Below are 18364 nucleotides of genomic sequence, written 5' to 3' on the forward strand. Positions count from 1 at the left end.
CTGTTAGCTTTCTCCCTGTGTACCGTAACCGAGTATTTCTGGGCCCGCCTAGATCCACACAGGGCCCGGTTGGTGAGGCCTCCAGCTACACTGTGTCTACTTAAACTTCTCAGGTCATGACCTCGGCCACCTTTGAAAGGCACACTCTAGTCCGTTACATTAGGACTGAGGCCACAGCCAGATCTGGTATATACCTTTTCCATTTTGGGAGAAAACCCTTCTTGAAAGCACAAGATTATTGTTTATTTTTTCTTGTTTCCTCCATTTCTTTTGTTCTCCTTTTTTCAAATATTGATGGACTCTATTTATGAAGCCCAAGTCCTGAGCTAGGCACTGAGTCTATAGAGATGAAAAAGACAAGATCCTCGCCCTTGGGGAGTTTACAGCGTAATCAGCAGGGATAGACACAGACACACATCATCATAACACAGCTTTCTGGGCCTGGAGCAGAGATGGTCCAGACGAGGCACCTGGACAGAGAGGACCGCAAATAACCTTGCCAGGGCAGCAGGGAAACCTTTAGAGAGGAGATGGCGTTTGGGCTTCTTGGAAGGTAAATAAGAGATCACCATGTAAAAAAAAAGGAACAGGAAGCGCATTCTAAAGAGGGTAGCAGCAAGAATAAAGATGTACATGTCTGGGAGTTGCTGGTGAAAAAACGAATTTGGATGGGTGGGGTGCATTGCTGTCGGGGAACATGTGTCAGAGGCAAGTGGAGGCCAAAGTGCACAGGGCTTTCTTGTATGCTAAGGGATTTGGACTTCATCCTGTGGATAATGGGATACTTTGGTAAATTTCGAGGATACGAGTGATAAAGGAGAGTGGTATAATTTCATAAGACCAGGGCATCATAAAAATAATATCAGTGCAGAATCCCATCAGAGAGGATTAACTTTTTTTTTTTTTCTTCTTAGCTGTAAACACAAAGAAGCAGAGGCCCATGGAGGGGAAGTGACTAGCCCAAGGCTACAGGATGAACACTCCGGACCACACCTCATAATCTTGTCTCTATATCTGAGTAATCAAAGTCTTAATCTGGACAGCCAAGGATGGAGAAGGATCTATCTGGGCACATGCAGTACTCATGTACCTCTGAGATGTCATCATAGCAGGCTATTGACTAGGGTGCCCAAAAAGAAGGACAACTCTGGGCTAAATTAATTCACGAAAGACATCTCTCCCCACCTCGTCTAGTGCCGCAGACAGTTTCAGCTACCGGTGCATATAGGGGTAATGGTTTAATGACCCATTGTGTGAAAAATAACTGTGTTCTTTGGATTAAATGTTTTTCTTATTCACGTTTTAGGGACACACCCTCATCCTACTCATCAGGGGCTTGCTGAATCAGCTCGGCATGTCTCTCATTGTACTTCACAGTTGTGTTTCTGGGATTTTTATCTTTCCCTCTCTCACTTTCAATTTTTTAAAAAATGAAGCCCCATCATTTCAACCTGTCTTCACCTGGCAGCTAAAAACAACTGTGTTCAGAGAGGCATTGTGGGGTGGAGTGGGGGGCGTCTGGGTGGCTCAGTCGGTTAAGCATCCGACTTCGGCTCAGGTCATGATCTCATGGTTCGGGAGTTCAAGCCCCGTGTCAGTCTCCGTGCTGACAGCTCGGAGCCTGGAGCCTGCTTTGGATTCTGTGTCTCCCTCTGTCTCTCTCTGCCCCTCCTCCAGGAGTGCTCTCTCTCTCTCTCTCTCAAAAATAAATATTGAAAATATTTTTAAAAAGGCATTGTGGGAAAGAGGATGATGTGTTCGGCACACCTTACTGCAGGGATGCAGAAGGTAGTTAAAAGCTGGGCATCGCTAGTCAGGCTTCTCTACTTACTACCTAGACATCTCAGGTAAGTCACTCAACCTCTCTAAGCCTCTGCTTTTTCTTTTGTAAAACAGAGGTGCTTTTAGGTTGTTGAGAGGGCTAAGTGAAGGAATCCCTGCAAATCGTCACAACAGTTCCTGGGCACACGGCAAGCACCCAGTAAATGCTATTCGTTCGTTCCCATTTCTGACGATGATGATGACGGCGATGCTGTGATGGTGAAATCCCTCCTGTGACTGACGTTTTTTAAAGTTTCAACAGAACCTTCAGGATACACGAACGATAGCTGTGGGCAACCAGAAGAAAATCCTCAGCAGGCAGTCTGGAGTTATTTGTAGAGGAGGGTTTAGAATTCTGTGCCTGTCGAAGCAGCATGGTGGGGGGGGGGGGGGACGGCTATTCAAGAAGGTGTATCTATATCAGTATGGGCGAAAGGGGTTCTAACAGACAATGGAGCTACAGGGCTTGGGCACCGGCCGGCTGCGAGAATGGGTGAACTCCACACCAACGAGCAAGGGGTCTGCACGAGTTTGAGTGATTGCTGGGAAGGGCTCGCAGCATAGGAGCAGGAGACAAACACCAAACGATGGGGCCAATCACTAGAGCGAGTCCCTGCTCAACTAAGTCTACAATTCTTTCAGAGCATGCATTCCTGAGTCATTTTATCTGTATCAGGGTTTTTCGCTTCCAAAGCAAAATTTATTTTTAGCTGATCCCAATCCCCTATAGGCATCTGAGTCTACGGATTGGGGTTAAGTTTCTGTTGGAACTCTATAGACTATACTCTCAGTCCTATTTTTCTAGCTTGCTCATCATTTTCTTTCTCCCTTTTGTAGGGGATAAAATATTCTATTCTTGGTCCCAGCCCAAAAGGAATTTGGGGAGAGCATTTTTAGAAAATTGCGTCAAATCATTTCTCCGTTTGGCAAGGATACAAAAGGCAGTATTACCTACCCCGTTTAATGCAACTGAAAACAGATGAAGTTTTGGGTTGGGGGGTTTCTGGGAGCAGCTGAAACACAAAACTGATTGCTCTTTAAAAATGGAAACTCAGATCATGCCGAGCTGTCTCTGAGGCAGAATCTCCTGGGCAATTTTGAAAGAGAATAATGAAGACATAGCAATTAAAAAGCACTTTTCTGCAAAATGTCATTACTGTTTAAAGTTACATAACCATTTCTACGGCAGCGGAGGTTCACAGAGCAGTCACCGCCGCAGTCGTCTCCTGATGACCTGTGTCCAACAAAGAGGCCCATTGCTGACCTCCTAGGTTGGCGCCTGAGTACCACCGGCTTCAATGGGAGTCATAAATAACTTGGAGGGAGATTTGGCCTGTGGAACCACTGTTTGAAAGATATACAGCTGCCGGCTGGGGTGGAATATTCTGGCCCCACAGTTCCCAAAGACACACAGAGAAATAGAGAGAGAGAGAGAGAGAGAGACAAGCTGAGAAAATCAGAGACAGAGAGAGGTCACCATTACGGGCAAGCATGTAAATTTTGCCTCAAAACACCCAAGAAGGCGATGGCTGAGAGTTTCACTTGCACACCCAGTGACTCGTGCTGAACATATGGGATATCTCCCCCAATCTCATTATACTTTTTTTTTTTTTTTTTTTTTTTACAAAAAATCTTGTTATACTTTAAAATGGAATGTGTCACTGTTCCGCGAAGTGAGTGGGCAATGTAGATATGGGAACATCCACATCATCTTCTTTCTCTTTTCCTAATTTTTGCCCTGTCTCCCTTAGTCCTCCTCCCACCTCACCTTCAAGGCAGACATCTCAGGATATTTCTTGTGTTTTACATCCAGTCTTTGTGTGTGGAGGAAGGATTTCTCCTCTGTGTCACACGATAGGCTATCTCTATTTCCTCGCTTCCTCTCTCCTTATTTCTTAATATTCTATTCCTTTGTTTTTTTTTGAAATATACCAGGCATCCTTCTCTTTCCTGGTCCTTCCCTTGTGCTGGTCTTGTTCTCCCTAGAGTCTTTGCAAGTGTACCTCCCAGGGCCAAGAATATTCTTTTCCCAGATTTCTGCATGGCTCCCTTGTCCTGCAATCCAGACCTTCCCAGATGACCCATATTAAAAAAGCCTCTTCTATTTTCATCATAGAATTAGCTACTGACAGAAATCATCTTATGCATGTGTTTTTGTATTTGTTTTCATCTTCCCCATTAGGGAGTGGGCTTCCGGGGGACAGGAGCCCTGTCTGTCCACTATAGATCCCCCAGAGTATAAATTAAGGCCAAGGCCAGTATAGGTTTTCATTCAACAACCATTCTCTTTTTCACCCCAACTGAAAAACAAAAAAACAAAAAACAAAAAACAAAACAAAACATTGGTCTCTAAAAACTCTGAGGATATTGGAATCGGCCCTAAGTTGGTCTAAAGCCCCACAACCAAACTAACAAATTCAAGATTCAAATCCCAGGATTCTGAGTTCCGAAACCCTTACGGGCCCTCCCAGCTCTCTGGCATGAAAGACTGAAAACTGAGACAAACTCCTGCCTCAGTGTTCTCAAGGTGCCCCTGGCCCAGGGTGGCCTCTGCAGGTGTCTTAGCCTCTCTCTGAAATTCAGGCTACTTGCCTGTGAAGGGCTGTTGGGAAGAATAAATAAATGGGAAAGGCATAAAGGGCACCCAGCAAGAGCCTGGCTGCTATGGGCTGAATGTTTGTGACCACCCCCACCCTCTCCCCCCTCTCCCCTGCCCAGTTCACAAGTCGCAGCCCTAACTCCCAGAGTTATGGTATCGAGATGGGGCCTTGGCTGGTCATTGGGTTTACATCGGGTCACAAAAGTGGGGCCTCCGTGGTAAGATTAATGGACTTGTAAGAAGAGTACGAGACAGGAAAGCTGTCTCTCTCCCTCTCCCTCCATGAGCACACACTAAGGAAAAGCCACGTGCACACGCAGTGAGAACACGGCTGTCCACAAGCCAGACACCGAATGGGCCGGCATCGTGGTCTTTGACTTCCAGCCTCCGGAACTGTAGAAACGAAGGCCTCTCACTTCAACGATCCAGTTTTTGCATTTTGTTATAGCAGCCCGAGCAGATGGTTAGCATAATTAAGTGTTCAATAAATGGTAGGTCCCCCCATTTATACATCAGAACATAATCCACTCCCTGAACCAAACCTGAGTCGTTCTTGGAAACATCCTCTTGAGTAGCCCCCTTTGGACCAGTAGGAGACATGTCCAGAGTGCATCATCTCTTAATACCATTACAGAAATTGCCACGGGTCTCCATTTTTCATCCTTCCATTGGTTATACTTCAGCGAATCTTCCTCCCTTTCATCTTTCCTTCTTTTCTTCTCTCCCTCTGTCTTCTTTCCACACGTAGGCCCTCCCGTGTGCCAGTAACAGCGCCATAGACACCGGGGTGAAGAAAGCAGGCATTTCCTGCCCTCATGGACCTCACGGCTTAGTTAAAGAAGCAAACATGCAAACAAGCTGCTTGGATGCACGGAGACCAGGGCTCTACCCAAAGCACGAAGTTGCTCATGGACCACAAAGGAAAACACCTAACCCAGGCTGGATTAGGGGCAGTCACAGACACTCTCCTGCAGAAAGTGGCTTTTGGGCTGGGACCTAATGGACTCACAGGAATTACAGGACGAGGGGTCCACAAGAAGAGCCGTTTAGAAAGTGGGAACAGCGGGGAGTGGAGTAGAAGAAACAAGAAGAAAGTGGGAACAGCCTGTACAAAGGACTCAAGCAACAGAACTCCTTCCAACTAAGAACCTACCTGACCATCACCCTCCTTTCTGAATAAGGTTCACCTTTTTTTGTTTTTGTGTTTGTTTCCAGGTTCCCTAGAGAGGAGATGAAAGCTTTCTCACTGCCTCAGAGAAGATCAAGACTCCTAAGGGAAGAATGACAGGGGGCAGAGATCTGCCAGCTTATTAGAGGAACAGCATTGCTTACAGCAACAGAGGTCAAGGATCCTTGTCCATTACAGACCAAGAGTTTAGCTGGGAGTCAGAAAAAGCAAAGAGGGCTCACTGCATTGTTGATTTTCAACCACTGGGGAGCACTAAAGTAACAGACGAACTTTCTGGGGACCCCTACATTGAATTCCTTGGTACCTTCAATGACACGGTCAGTACAGCTGTCTGAAGCAGACACCTGGTCCAGGTGACTGCTCGGTGAGCTAGAGAAAAGAGGACCCAATCAACAAAAGCTGAAAGCACCTCTAAGATCTGCCGAGGGTAGTCCAGCCTTCATCTCTGACCCTGATCTGCTCTCTTTTGCTGTTAGGAACTCTTAGCCTCCTTCTCTTCTTTCAACAAGTAGTACGTGGGGATTTGTTGGAGGAGATGCTTCCATTTTCCAAGGACACTAAGGGGCTACTTGGAGATTCAAAACTAAAGCATAAAATCCAAGTACAAGAGACAAAGGCCCGAACCGATGATTGAAACGTAAAAAGCAGCATCACGTCTGGAACATAGTAGGTGTTTAATAAATATATCTTACATTTTGAAGAAGCCAGTCATCTATTATGAAGATGAAAGAAAATGACTCTGGAGACAATAATTAGGGAAGACTTCGTGATGTGTGTGGGATGTGGGTAGATCTTGAAACAGGAGCATGGTTTTTAATAGATACAGAGGGAACCACAGCATTCCCTGCAGAGGGTGTACCTTGAGCAAAGATGAGTCAGTGTGTGAATACCTTGGGTCAATCAAAGTCTTGTTCAAGGCAAGGACCATATATCTTTCTGGTTTTGCTTGTTTGTTTGCTTGCTTGTCTTTTGGATGAACTTTGTTTTATCTTATTCTATCTTATCGTAATTACCTAAAATAGTAGTAGTTTTGATGGATGTACTCTTTTCTGACCTAGTTCATTACGTATTAAATTCACTTTTTTTTTTTTTTTTTTTTTTTTTTGGTGCTAAGAGGCAAAGGGAAAAAAAATACAAGATTCTATTTTGGTTGAGTGGCAATATTGTTCTCTCCTGTGCTTGCATCAGAATGTGGCCCCCTGTTGATACCTCTGAGCGCTACAGAAGTCTGGCTGTTGCCTGGTACCCGCTAAGTTCTGCTTGTCAAATTCTGTCCATTTCCGAAAAGCACGGGTTGGGGAGAACGAGAAGTGCACCTTTCGCAGAAAGTCAGCCTGATCCCCTTCCTTGTGAAAGCCCGGGGACCTCAGACTGGCAGATAAAGGACTTTATGGCTCCAACAGCCATTCTGAACTCCAGTGTAATGAAGGCATGCAGGTCAATTACCCATCTGTTTGTGTTTCTATTGCTGTGAATTACAGTATCCATCGCTGACAGCTCATTGGAGTGGAATGAAAATAAGACGATAATTCACCGGGTGAAACCGTGCAGAAAGGGCGAAAAGGCTATGATCTCATTCAGAAGTTCAGCCCTGTCTCCGTGATGGGTCATTTGCACTGGGAGAAATGAAGAAAGGCAGCTACCTGGGGGGAAAGTGGGTGGGTTCTGGCGCCCCCTTCTGGACAGAGTAACCTTTGTGTTCCCAAGGATCATCATCCATTCTGTGGGATCTTAAGGAATAGACTTGGAACCCTTAGATGCAAGATTCAGGTAAATGAAGTTCAGCACAATAAAAGCAAAACCTTTTTACCATCAGGAGTTTTGAGGGATGAAACAGGTTGCCTTAGTAGGTAGAAGACTCCTCATCATCGGAAGCATACAAGCAGAATTTAAAGAACCCAGGGCCCAAATGGCATGTGGTTATCACTAACCCATATTCAGTTCTCCTCCCTTCGCGGTGTCCTCTCTTTGAAGAAATTACACACACCCCACCGTCCGCACTCAGATGGGTTCATGTGACACACTTTCGCCGATGAAATGTGAGCGCAGGTGAGGGGTACAACTTTCCAAAGCAGAGCTATAAGAACCAACACGTGGGTTTATCAGTTTCTCTGTCCCACCACCACAGAAAACAGCCATATTCCACATAGAGGCCACCGGAGGAACAAAATCACAATTGACTTGCGACCATGATGCAGCGTAAGCAAGAAATGAGCCTTTTCTCTTGCCAGCCACTGAGATTCAGGGATTGTTCGTTAGCACAACACAACCAAGCCTATACAGGAGTTGGCAAACTATGGCCCATGGGCCAAATTGACCTGCAGCTTATTTTTGTAATTAATTTTATTGGAACACAGCCACACAGATTCGTTTCAGTACTGTCTATAGCTGACTTCACATTACAATGGAAGAGCTGAGTGGTAAGAACAGAGATAACAAAGCCTAAAACATTTACCATCTGGCTCTTTGCAGAGAAAGTTTGCTACCTCCCCTACTAGCTGACCATTAAGGTCCCTCCAATCTTGATTTTCTATGCATCTACTCTGTGCTGTTGTTCATTCATTTATTTTTATTTACTTTTTAAAATGTTTATTTATTTATTTTGAGAGAGAGAGAGAGCAGAAGGAGCAGAAAAAAAAATAATAATCCCAAGTAGGCTTCAACACTCAGTGCCGAGGCTGACGTGGGGCTTAAACCCACGAAACGCAAGATCATAACCTGAGCCCAAATCAAGAGTTGGATGCTTAACCAACGGAACCACCCAGGTGCCCCATTAAATGACAATTTGAACTTTGAAAAAGCAAATGTGGTCAGACTAAGCTATGAAATCACCAAGGATAAGGAGGCCAACATATATTTTAAATTCAATTTCCCAGGGGCGCCTGGGTGGGTCCGTCGGTTGAGTGTCCGACTTCAGCTCAGGTCATGATCTCTTGGTTCGTGAGTTTGAGCCCCGCATCGGGCTCTGTGCTGACAGCTCAGAGCCTGGAGCCTGCTTCAGATTCTGTCTCCCTCTTTCTCTGCCCCTCGCCTGCTCACATTCTGTCTCTCTCTCAAAAACAAATAAACATTAAAAAAAAAACTAAATTCAATTTCCTAAAATTTCAACATGAAGATACCCTTACAGAGGGTGTTAAGAAGAGGTTGATTCTATTTAATTATACGCTTCTTCACAGAATTCATGATAAAAACCCAAACCTGACACCTATCAAACCCTGTGCTACAGATCCCCAGATCAGTTGATGTGTCCAAATCTTCTCTATTTCCCTTTCCTTGCTACAGCCTGCCACACCACAGCCACTGGCCCTCAAATGTAGAAAGTCGCCCCCGTTCACATTTTGCCTCCAGCTCTTAGTAACCGCAGGACCTTGGGAAGTTAAGATCAAGAGGCTTAACTTCTCTGATTCTCAATTTCTCCATGAGAGCTTCCATTGTGGGGGTGCAAGTAAAAAAAATCAAATAAACCATTTTGTATCTTGTGGTGGTATCTTGATTACAGGACGGATATTTCAAGTTCACAGAACTCTTCACCTCAAAAGGGTGAACTTCTCTGTATGTAAATTAGACCTCAATGGTCTGGAGAAGAAAATCAATCAGATCACACACGCGAACCTCTTGGTACAGGACAGTTGCTCGACTAACGTCATTTCTTGTCCTCACCCTGTTTTCTACTGCTTTCCCTGGAGGCCTTTGGCAATCTCAGGCACCCCCTCTGTCAGTACCCAGAAACACCTTGCACACTTCTCAAATTTTAATAGAACACCTATCACACCATATTATGTGCTTGTGTTCATGCTCCTCCTGGTCTGTGATCTCCTTAAATGCCAGAGGCAATGCCTCGTTCATGTTCCATCTCCCTGTCAGCTATAGCACATTAGTAGGTTCCTAGTCAGTGTGTTTGAATGAAGCTGAGTTTAGACAGAACATGTTTCAGGGAAGACCGTGGTTTTCTTCTGCCCTGTGCTTGGCATGCTCCTCCTCTCTACAGCCCTCCTTCCTGAGCAGGCCCTGTGTCACCTTCCCCACCATCAGAGCTTGAAATCTCGAGCTATTTCAACTTTGACGCAGTAGTGACAAGAACAGGTGTTCAGAAACATCTGAGTAAAAAAAAAAAAACACAGAGACAAAACAAAAAAAAAACAGAAAAAAAACCAAAAAACAAGAAACAGAACAAAAAAAAAAACCCAAAAAAAATCCTAAGAGAAAAATGCTGCTGAAGGTGTTTCTTGACTACGAATTTTTTTTTTTAATTTTTTTTTCAACGTTTTTATTTATTTTTGGGACAGAGAGAGACAGAGCATGAACGGGGGTGGGGCAGAGAGAGAGGGAGACACAGAATCGGAAACAGGCTCCAGGCTCCGAGCCATCAGCCCAGAGCCTGACTCGGGGCTCGAACTCACGGACCGCGAGATCGTGACCTGGCCGAAGTCGGACGCTTAACCGACTGCGCCACCCAGGCGCCCCGACTACGAATTTTTTAACACATACTTTGTTTCGGATCCATTGCTACAAATTATGATTCTTGAGAACTATAACTGTTTCCTATATTTCTTGGCATTCTTTCCAAGATATCAAGCAAGATCACAATAGGTGTGCAAACATAAAACTGCTCAGTCCAGCAACTATTAGTGAAGTCTGTCCACCCGCCAACTTACTGAGCCAGGTGCTATCCTAGATGCTAGATATGGAAAATGAATAAAGCACAATTTTCTGATCTCGGGAGCTCCAGTTGGGTGAGAGGACAAGATTCATAAAGATAAAATTATAATAACACACACATGCAAATGTATGCAAGATTCAGTAGGAGAAAAAAGAAGACACTTCAACTTTTATCAGAGTAAAAGTGTCCAGAAGAGTTATTTTGGACAAGACTGAACCAAAATGGTATGAACAGTCAAGCATTTTCCAAGTTGTATGCTGCAGAGCCTTAGATCTGCAAGTGTAACCAGGATAAAATATATTCAGGAAACTCCATATTTAATCTACCTCTTGAGACTCATAATGCATATTAGCATAGTTAAGGCACTGAGAAGTCCTGCAGTAAATAAGTGCGGTTTATGCTATTTAATACTGATGTTTCAGTATTATTGAGCTTTTTTAAGTTACTGCATGGTAACAAATAACCTCAAAATCACAGCAGCTTATAACCACAAAGGTTTATTTCTTGCTCTGTCTCACGTTGGCTGGGCTTTGGCTCTGCTCCAGACGTCTTCATTTTGGATCCAGACTTGAAGGAGCAGCTTTGCTCAGGGGTACGCCATTATCATGACAGAAGGAAAAGAGCAAAAGCCAAGCCAGACAATGTCTCCTCATGCTACGGCGGGGCATGGGTTATGTCCTCCCACATTCTATTGGCAAAAGCGAATCACATGGCCAAGGGCAATGCCAACTAGCCGGGAAGTATACATCTCCCACAGGACAGCACCGCCAGTCACACGGGGACGCACTGGTGTATATAATCCTTTTAGGGGAGGGAACAATGGGATAGATTAACTTGTTTTTGTGTCAAACCTTTTCTTAAAAACAATTCAATTACCACATGATCCAGTGATTCCATTGTTAAGGTATACAGCCAAATAACTGCAGACAGGCATTCAAACAAAAAACTTGTACACCAATGTTCCTAGCGGCACTATTCACAATGGTCAAGAAGTGGAGACAATCTCCAGGTCCACCAGCCCCTGAATGGGCAAACAAAATGTGGTATATCTATGCAATCAAATATTAATTCGGTCATAAAAGAAAAAAGTAGTGATACATGCTACAATACGGGTGACCCTTGAAAGCGTTCTGCTAAATAAAAAGAAGCCAGACGCAAAAACCCCACATATTGTGCTACTCCATTTGTATGAAATATCCAGAAAAAGCAAATCCACGGAGACAGAAAGCAGACTAGTTGCCTGGGGCTGGAGGGAAGCGAGGTGGAGAATGACTGCTTATTTGAGGTTGTGAGAAAGTTCTGGGACTAGATAGTTGGTGACTGTTGCACAATAACTGTGAGATGCTTAGCGTCCCTTAATGAATTGCGCATTTTAAGATGGTTATGATGCTGAACTTAACGTAATACATATTTACCTTCATAAAAAGACTAAGATTCCAAATACATTGATGTGACAGTTCAAATTACTTTAAATCAGTACAAATTTATTGAGCACCTACTACGAGCTAAACACTGAACTCCAGAGAAGTGACTAATGAAGACATTAAAAAAAGGGTATGGCTTCTACTCTCAGGGATCTTAACTACAATTAAATAACGCCATGTCCAGTTTTGCGCATAAGACAAGCTAGAACATATCTAGGAGCAGAAAAAGAAAAGCAGGTGGACAGTGCTATGTTTGCAGTGTCAAAGGACAGCTTAGTTATGACCAAGATGAATTGTGACAGGAAAAAAATAAGGATTGACTTCATTATCTTAAATATAAACAGGTGCCTTAGCCACATGGGATCAATGAATTAATTTTCATGGGTGGTTTATTCAGGTTTGAGGTGCCCTGATGCCTGGTTTCTGCCCAATCAATGAGACCAACCAGGAGTTCAATGAGACACGGTTGTTAAAATAAACCAAATCACCACACTGTTGATCAGCCAGGATTCCCTTGCTGTACGCCTGGCCATGAGTTCATTTGAAAAGTATAGACCCTGCAAGACTACAAGGCCAAGAGATGAGGGGCTAGGTGGCTTAGTCAGTTGAGCATTCGACTCTTGATTTGGGTTCAGGTCATGAGCTCATGGTCGTGAGATCGAGTCCCGTGATGGGCTCTGTACTGAGCGTGGGTCCTGCTTGGGATTCTCTCTCTCCCTCTCTCTTTCTCTCCCTCTGCCCCTTCCCCAACCATGCCTCTCACTCTCTCCCTCTGTCTCTCTCTTTCAAAACAAAAACTAAAACAGGGGTGAGTCCTGAGATCACTTCTCTCAACATCAGCTTAGATGCCATCAGAATTTCCAACACTTTCTGTACAAGTGTGAGTCTTGAGTTACCAAATGATTCCAGATGTCCCCAGGAAAGTGGCAGCACATTTTATAGTCATGTACACTGGGTATATTGCAAGGCCTTAGTAATCTGTGTTCTAGGGGTATGTGATCCTTCCTGGTTCTCAGTCTTTTTGGGAATATGACAATAGCTATAGAAATGGGGCACCTATAAACATATACAAGTTAGCAAGTAATTTTAGGAAAAGCGTAGACTTTCCAAAGTAAATAGCAGAGCCTACAAGCACACAGAAAGGGCTATGGAATTATTTGCTCTAATAAAAATCATGGTTATGATTCATATGCTCCAGGTTGAGAAACAATATGGTTCAAGAGCATTGGCATTGAATGGACTTGGGTTCAAATTCTTATGCTGCCACCTACAAGACAGTTACTTAACATCTGTGAGCCTCAGTTTTCAAGTCTTCAAAATGGGTCTTTGGTATACAGGAGATCTTGATATAAAGAAATGAGCTCTTTGCCCGGCAGATGAGAATCACGCAGTAAATTGTAAGCATAAGTATTATTTTATATCCGCCCTATTGGTTTTTAGGTCAGGTGCTTTCTACATGTTTTCCAATGAAATGCAGAACAAAGGCTCTGCCACAGAGGTGTTTTTATGCCCGTTTTGTAGAGCAGAAGACCTAGAGAAGCTCAGAGGGTTAACTAGTCCAAGGTCTCATCACCATCAAGCCTGCCCTCCGGATCCTCCTGATTCCATCTGCGTTCCGACTGAGCCTTTAATTGACCCTTTGATCCACTTCCTAAGAGGAACTCCGGTTGTCCTCATCACAAGGCCAAGAACAGAGTGCTCCTGGGCGCATGAAGGAAAACCAGCTTGGATGCGGCCAACTGGGTGGACGTCAGCAGCCCCCTCAGTCATGAAGACACTGCCCTTTTATTCAGCGGACAGACAGAGCCACGGGAAGGGAGAAACATGGAGCCCCATCAGTGCCTCCAGGCGCTGCTAATCAGACAAGAAGGGCCTAATCACAAGCCCCTGCCCGCACCCTGGGCTCTTTCTGTGGAGGACCTACCCCGAAGCTACCGACCGGCATTGGCAACAATCGCTCGGCCTTCCACCCTGGGGGCCCGAAGCCACACGGGGTGACAAGGGGTGAGAGAGGAGGGGGCTTTGTGGACAGAAAGACTTAATCATGTCCGGTGCCCCCTTCCTCTACTACTGCAGTTGGGCAAAGACTTATTCCCATCGTACCCACATCTAGAACTGTGCTATGCTGACTCAGAGCCTCCCAGCAAAGTCAAGCAGGCTTGGGGCCCAGGCAACAGGGAACCAAAAGCCAGGGGGACCTCGGGAAGGTTACCTCTCTGGGCCTCAGTTTCTCCATCTGTTTGATGGGGAGCATGATCCTTATCTCTCAGTTGGTGGGAGGGCCCAAGTGGCTAATGGATATGCACACAATGCCTAAGAGGGAGTAGCAGCAGAAAAAAGTATCATTTCTGACATTTCTACACTCTGTTCCTCTGTTTCTGCTACTTGTCGCAAGATGAGTTTGGGCATTTATGATGCCCAGCTACTGAGGAAAGGGATGGTTGATGCTACTTCTCTTCCTCAACCTCCTCCTCCCGCACTGTCCTCCCTCCTTCAAGTCCTTTCTGCCCTTCGCCCTCCTCCCTCTTCTGCCCTTCGCCCTCCTCCCTCTTCTGCCCTTCGCCCTCCTCCCTCTTCTGCCCTTCGCCCTCCTCCCTCTTCTGCCCTTCGCCCTCCTCCCTCTTCTGCCCTTCGCCCTCCTCCCTCTTCTGCCCTTCGCCCTCCTCCCTCTTCTGCCCTTCGCCCTCCTCCCTCAAGTCCTTTCCCCTCTTCTTCTCCCTCTCTCTCCTTCCCTCCACCTCCCTCTTCTTCCTCTCCTTCTGCCTTCCCCTAGTCCCCCTCCTTCCATTGCTACTTAAGCACCAATCATAAGGAAACATTCAATTCAGCAAACATGTATCGAGTTCCTATGTCCCCAGCACTGTTGAATATAATGAAAAACAAAGTTGGCAAGGCAAAAATCCCTTTTCTAAAGAAGCCTATCATCTACTCTATAGAACAGGTAAAACCCAAACCCCCCCAAATATGTGGCAAGGTACAGGAAAACCAATAAATCCTGCCAGAGAAGAGGTCTTAAAAGAGGCTTTTCAGAGGCGGTGGCATTTGGGAGATGAAGGGACATGACTCTGGCCTTAAAGATGTCAACTCTAGTGCCGTAGAGAAGACGCATGCGCTTTGGGAGAAAGATCCTCGTCAAGTTCACCGATGCCTGCCATGCTACTACTCAGTTGACCACAATCTCCATTTTGTGGAACATTCTTTTTATCTTCTTTTTTTAAGCTTATTTAGTTTAGAGAGAGAGAGAAAGCGCGAACGGGGGAATGGGAAGAAGTAGAGAGAGAGGAAAAGACAGAAAACCAAGGCAGGCTCCACACTGTCCGAGCCCGATGCGGGGCTCGAACCCACAAACCATGAGAGTGCCACCTGAGCCGACGTCGGACGCTTATCCGACTGAGCCACCCAGGCGCCCCAGTAACATTGTTTACTTGGCCTCCAGGACACCATGCTCTCACCGCTCCCTTTACACCTTCCCCAGCCACTTCTTAGCTTCCTCTTCCCGTTCCTCATTCTCATTCCATTATCCCAACCCTTCAATATGAAATTCTTCACGGCTCAATAACTGAATTCCTTCTTTTCGTTTCTATCTACACTCTTTTCCAAGGTCGTCTTACCCAACCTCACATCATTAAATATCATCTCTATGCTAATTTATATTTCTAGTCCTCCCCCCACCCCGACTTTCCAGATGCCCATTCAGCATCCACATTTGTATCTAGAACACACTTCTCAAACTTGGTTCACCCAGTTCCTCATGTCGCAGCAAAAGTGACCCCTCCTGCAGTCTTCACTGTATCAGCAAAGTGATTCCATCACTGCGGTGGCTCAGGCCAAACTCTGGGGTCATCCTTTACTTCTCTCTTTCTCTCACAAACATTTCTAGTTCATCACCAAATAATGTCAGCACCACTTAAAAAATGCACCCGTAGGGCAATCATTCCTCACAACCCACATCACCAGCTCTCATGGTCCTGGCCGCCATTTTGTCTTACCTTGGTAAACACGACAGCCCCCACACTGGGTTCCTTTTATGTGTTCTTGCCCTCTGTGTTAGTCTTTTCCACACAGCACTCATAGCGATTCATTTAAAATGTAAGTCAGGTCAGGTTACGCCACTGCCTGAATTTGCAATGGCTTCTCATTTCATCCAGAGTAGAAGTCTAAAGTCTTTTCCATGGTCTACAAATTTCTACATGACCTGTTCTCTCACCATCTCTCTGATTGTAAAGAAAATATATTTCTTTGTTTGCTTGTTTATTGGCTGCTCCCCTAACACCCACACACTAAATATAAACTCCAAAATGATGGAGACTTCGCTTATTCACGGCTATATATCCAGCTCTTAAAACAGTATCTGACATGTAGTTGATTTTCAATAAATATTGCTAAATGAATGAATGTATGAATGAATAAATTTATGGATCATCCCAGATTTCAGCAAAATATTCTCTCTGCATCCCTTTCCACATCAGTGAGCTACCAAGGCAGAGCTCTGCTCTCTGTATACCTCACCAGATGGATACTAGATTAAATTACATGACAATGTCAGCAAAACACTCAATGGGCTTCTTGGAGAGAGAAGTATAAAAATAAGAAGTTATCATTATGCCATTAGTGTTATTACTACCAGTTTGGCTGTTGCTGTTTCGACTACTAATAGCCTGTGATCATTTCTATGATCCTGTCTTTCTCACTCCTCGTGTCCTTCTCCAAACCTCTTCTTTCTTTTTCCGATTTCCTTCCACCTTTGCCCTGTTCTGCGAACAATTTGTGAACCACCACAAGGTCAATGTCATTAGGGTGCCATTCACATCGTCCTCAATCCACCAAAATAAACCTCTGCAGAATCTCCCCTCCCAGCCTCCTTCAGCGGAATTAGGAGAGGAAAGAGGAAGAGAGAACAGGAGCGTTTTGAGAAACAAAAGCTCTGAAGTCAGACTGTCAGGGTTAAATGTGGAGCTCAATCACTGACTGAGTGACCTCCCTCACCCCAGTTTCCTCACCTATGAAGTAGGGATGTTACTTATGCTTTCCTCCCAGGAATGGGGTGAGGATTCAGAACGTAGTAAGTGCAATTACATAATAAAATTAAATGGAAGTTAAAATGAATAAAAACAAACAAATAAACATGCATGTAATACAAATCAATGAACACAGGCCCTGGCACACTAGGAAGTGCTGGATAAATATTATCCATTGTTATTTCTGACTCCTCTGCCCTCAGTCCATGCGGCTGTCTTCTGGCTGGGCTGGACCACCTTCTGTTCTTCTACGTGTCTGCTTTATTCATGTCTTCTCTTTGCAGACGATGTCAAGATGGAGCACATTATTAAATAAATTTTTCATAGACGCACATTATACACACAGAAATGTATACATATAAATCACGTGCGTACAGTGCTATGAATTTTCACAAAGTAAACACACCCATGTGCTCCCATCCAGATCAAGAAACAGAACATCATAGATACCTCCAGAAACCTCTCCCATCTCCTGTCAGTCCCTTATTCTCCCTCCCCGAAGGTTAATGCTCTCTGAGCTACAAAAGCAACACATTTTTTTTTTGGCTGTTTTTGACCCGTATAGAAATGGAATCAAATAGCACATATTCTTTTGTGTCCAGCTTCTTTTACTTAATGTTATGTTCATGAGATTCTTCCATACTGTTGCAGAAAAGAATAGTTTATTTTCCCCCATTTCTGCATTGTAGCCTGTCATATGAATGCATGACAATGTATTTATCCATTTTCTTGTTGATGGGCAATTGGGGCTATTTCCATTTGTAGGCTATTTTGAATAAAGCTGCTATAAACAGCCATGTCCTTTGGTGAACATAGATGGCATTTCTGTTGTGCATACTCCCAAGAATTATAATTTCTGGGTCAGAGGGCCAGGACATACTGAGTTTTTTGTAGATACTGCCAAAAGAGTTTTCCAAAGTGGATGTACTGATTTATTCTCCCACAAGCAATGCAGATGTTATAAGTAAGTTTCCATTGTAAGTTTCCATGTAAGTTTCCATTGTTCCACATCATCACTCCTTGATGTTGTCAGTGTTTTTCCTTTGAACCAGACTGATTGTGGGGTTAGCATACTAAATTGTGGCTTTAATTTACATTTTATGAGGGCTAGAAAAGTTAATCACCTTTTCAAATGTTTATCTGCCATTTTGATATTCTTGTTTGTGAAGTGCCTGTTCATGTCTTTTACCCATTTTCTTGTCTTACTGGACAGTCTGCCTTTTTCTTGTTGTTTTTAGGAGTTACTGATATATTTTGCACAAGGTTTTTTTTTTTTTTTTTTTTTTGTCAGATACATGTATCAAAAATCTTTCCTTCTACTCTGCAGCTTGTATTTTCATTCTATCAGTAGCAGCATCTGATGAACAGAAATTCTTTTTTTTTTTAATTGAGAGAGAGGGAGAGAGTGGGGGATAGGGGCAGAGGAGGAGAGAGAGGAGAGAGGAGAAAGGAGAGAGGAGAGAGGAGAGAGGAGAGAGAGAGAGAATCTTAAGCAGGCTCCATGCTAAGCATGGAGCCCGATGCAGGGCTGGATCTCATGACCCTGGAATCATGACCTGAGGTAAAATCGAGAGTTGGATGCTCAACTGACTGAACCACCAGGTGCCCCTGGAAATTCTTAATTTTAGTGTGGTTCAATGTATAAATCCTTTT

The 18364-nt window shown here is 44.4% G+C and overlaps 1 protein-coding gene across 1 annotated transcript in view; it reads right to left on the reverse strand.

Moving 5' to 3' along the window:
- BRINP1 (BMP/retinoic acid inducible neural specific 1) overlaps positions 1-18364 on the reverse strand; it is a 175570-nt gene that overhangs the window by 32565 nt on the left and 124641 nt on the right. The gene's annotated exons all lie outside the window — the stretch shown is intronic.

The sequence above is a fragment of the Lynx canadensis genome, chromosome D4 (genome assembly GCF_007474595.2).
Source record: "Lynx canadensis isolate LIC74 chromosome D4, mLynCan4.pri.v2, whole genome shotgun sequence".
Taxonomy (NCBI): Eukaryota; Metazoa; Chordata; class Mammalia; order Carnivora; family Felidae; genus Lynx; species Lynx canadensis.